The sequence below is a fragment of the Ovis canadensis genome, chromosome 20, assembly GCF_042477335.2.
Source record: "Ovis canadensis isolate MfBH-ARS-UI-01 breed Bighorn chromosome 20, ARS-UI_OviCan_v2, whole genome shotgun sequence".
In the NCBI taxonomy this organism is placed as follows: domain Eukaryota; kingdom Metazoa; phylum Chordata; class Mammalia; order Artiodactyla; family Bovidae; genus Ovis; species Ovis canadensis.
The window spans coordinates 45,701,246-45,704,609 of record NC_091264.1 but is presented as its reverse complement, the minus strand read 5'-3'; the positions used below and the strand labels follow the sequence as shown (position 1 = coordinate 45,704,609).

Sequence of the window (3,364 nt, the reverse complement as noted above, 5' to 3'; positions counted from 1 at the left end):
TGGTCATCAAAGCCAAATTGTATGGAATGGAATTGAGACAGTTCATAAGCAGCCTTGGACAGGCATCCTGAACCACCAAGCAAAGGAAAGTGAAAAACAGCTAGACCTGGAAGTTACTCTAGAAAAGGTCTAGCTTTGTGGTACTTTAATTTCCTGGACCTCTCTGCAGAGGAAGAAGAGGCCCTGTGCAGGACAACTGGGTTCATTATTTAGGTCTCTCTGATTGCTCTGTGGTTCTCTTTTGTGATGAGAGCCAGGCCATCACTGAATAGAATAGTTTAGAAACTTCTGCAGATAGAAAGAAAAGCAATGCTCAAGCACAGCCGCACAGTCCAGGCTTTTCCACATGTGGCTTGTGAAAAAATAAGAACTACTCTCACATATTTTCCCCAAAGAAGATACTTGGATTTTCCTCAAATACATTGCTACCAAATAGAGAATGCAGCCAAAGTGTGACTGGAAGAGGGCAGAGGAGGCTGGTGAGAGAGGGTAGAGGTCTGTCACCAGGGGGTGACAATCAGGTGGTTGATAGTTGTTAAAGACTTTTAAGCAGGCTTTATAGTATGCTCAGGATCTTGGTTTTCAGTCCTTGATGTCTGGGTAGACAGAGGGCTGGAACAGGTGTGCTGGTTACTTAAGCAGAAGACCTCTAACATCCAGGGGGCATGGCCAGAGAGTGAGATAACTCAGTTCGAGGTATTTGAGAGCTAAATCACCATGAGAAGCCTAGAACTGGATACCTAAAGAGGGAAGAAGTGAAAGCGATGAGGAACAATTATAGACTGAATCTTGATGTTTAAATGCTGGAGAAGAGCAGACTATTAGGAAGGTAGTAGTCTTGAACTTGCAAACTTATGCTACTCAAGACTTGCACTTTTGTAGAAATTCACTAAGAATAATTTTGCTTCTTGTTTTAAGCACCAACCATCTCATTTTAAACAGCTAAATCTAGAATCATTCCTACTTTGTAGAGTTTTAATGACAAGAGCAAATAAATAGAAACATAGGTAATAGCATTATAAACAAACAAAGACTATTGTCCTCTCCTCACTGTTGTTCCTGAAAACAGTGGCAGAATTGGCTGATTGAAAATGATTTATCCAACAAATTATACTCTAGAAGTTTTGAAATGAACACTAGTAAATACTCTAGTAAGTATTCTTATTGAACAAATGAAAGGATATACAAAATAATACACTGCCTGAGATTAACATTGCAATAATATGGAAAACCAATTTGACAACATGTTGATAATTGTTAAAGCATGTATCAGGCATACTTGAGACACTTAACTCTTTCCTATTCTCTTAATAATTTCTTTTGGGACTTTAATTAGATATACGGTAGAACTTCTCTCCTAACCTTAATTTTTCTTATCCCTCTTCCCTAATTTCCAACTATTTGTATCAGTGGATAGTATTTTACATAGTTCCCTCAAATCTTACTTTCAGTTTCCTAATTCTCTCTTCTGTTCTATCTAATAAATCTGTTTATGTATATGTTTTCAGTGTTTTGAGTTTCAAATTCCTCTTTAATAATTTCAAATATGTGAGTTAGTGTATTATTTTCCCAATGATTCACCACTACTTCCTGAGAAAGGACTATGTATTTTTGACATTTTTTTGTTGTTGTTAATTATACTGTCCTTCCTTGTGAAAAGAATATAACTCCTTTATCCTTTGCTATCAGAATTGACAACAGGATGAGTCATATGATTACTTTGCACGCCTCCTTGCCTTTGCTCAGGCCCTTTCGTCTCAGCCTGAGACAACCGCATTCTTCGCGCCCACTAGAAAACTTGCTGGTCAAGACTCGCCTTTAATATTACCTTCTTTTCGCAGGCAGTTATGATCGATCTGAGTAGTCAGAATTACTTCCTATTCTTATTCGTTCATCTGTCTGTTGTGTTTATTCTTATGAAACAAGGAAGTGGATGGAGCTGAACACTACCCACCTCCCCTACCCCCGGCCCCGCCTTTCTTTCTTTGAATTATTTCTCGCTAGTGGTGTTTCTTGCTGTTTTCAGTACCAGAACGCCTGGAAAATCTAGTGAAATTGGACAAACTCTCCTTAGAAAACACTCAGGTAGCGAGTGAGGAGGATCAGAATTCGTGGTTCCTCTGATGAGGATGACCGGGGAGAAGAGCACCGCGAAGCTAATGATTCTTCTCTATGCAATTTCACCCTGAACTTTTGAAAAAGAGTCAGTAACACTGAACAGAAATTGAGCCCTACTCAGATCCATCGTCTAATTATCCAGACTGTTTTATTAACCACAAATTAGGAGTCCAAATTCGCCAGCTTCGCTAAGGTCGACTCCCGTGGACTCGGCTCTGGGAATCTTTGCCCCGGTGGACTTCCGGCAGCGCGCTCGAACCCGGGACCAGGCTCCCCTGACAGCAAACTGTGGTTCAGTCCAGGTTCAGTCCCTGCCGGGACTTGGCGCTGAGGCGCCTCCTGCCGGGGACGAGACAGCCCCAGAAAGGGAGTGAAAGCCCAGGCAACTGTGTTTCTACCACGTCCCCACTACTTTTACTAAGACTCCTGTGAAAGCTAAGCCTGTTTTTTTTCCCCCTCGTAGCAGCTTTTGCAATCCGGTGCTTTGTCCATTTGCGTGGAAGCTACGTCTCCCAGACATCTCCAAACCATCTCCTTCCTAAACATCATTCTGTCTAGGGTAGACGGTTCCCAAGTGTAAACTCTGAAATAAAGCACACCAAGAAGCAAGAAACACGACGACGAGGTGGCCGAGTGGTTAAGGCGATGGACTGCTAATCCATTGTGCTTTGCACGCGTGGGTTCGAATCCCATCTTCGTCGGGGGTGTACTTTTGATAGGAGCAATCGGTGTGTTTTCGAAAGCTTCCTTGCATTTCCAGTTGGGTCTTAAAGTATTTGTTCAGTATTCTGAGTTTGGCCTGATAAAGGCTACCTCCCTCTCCATTTTCTATTAACTCTGTCATATTTCCCTCCCCTTTAAAACTGTGAAAGTTTCTACATTTAAGGCGCTGACTGCCTAGAACAGGTTTTGAAGATTAGTCCTCAGCTTTAACCAATCCAACATATTGTTCTCTTGACATTTAGCAGACTCCTTGCAGGAGCTTTTGTTTTCAACCAGTTCATAATTAGGAGAATTAATTGGCTAAGGGTTTTGAACTCTATATAGGCTCAGACAGTGAAGAATCCGGGTTTGATCCTGGGGCTGCAAGATCCCCTGGAGAAGGGAATGACAACCCACTCCAGTATTCTTGCCTTGGAAATCCCATGGATGGAGGAGTCACATGGGCTGTGGGGGTCTCAAAGAGTCGGACACAATTGAGTGACTAACACTTTGAACTCTATGTATCTTTTTAACCAGTAACCAA

General features: G+C 41.9%; 1 non-coding gene across 1 annotated transcript; it reads left to right on the top strand.

The window, feature by feature from the left end:
* The first annotated feature begins 2,737 nt into the window (after positions 1–2,737).
* On the top strand, positions 2,738–2,819 carry TRNAS-GCU (transfer RNA serine (anticodon GCU)). Its single transcript has one exon. It is a non-coding gene; the product is annotated as a tRNA-Ser (tRNA).
* The last annotated feature ends 545 nt before the right edge of the window (positions 2,820–3,364 follow it).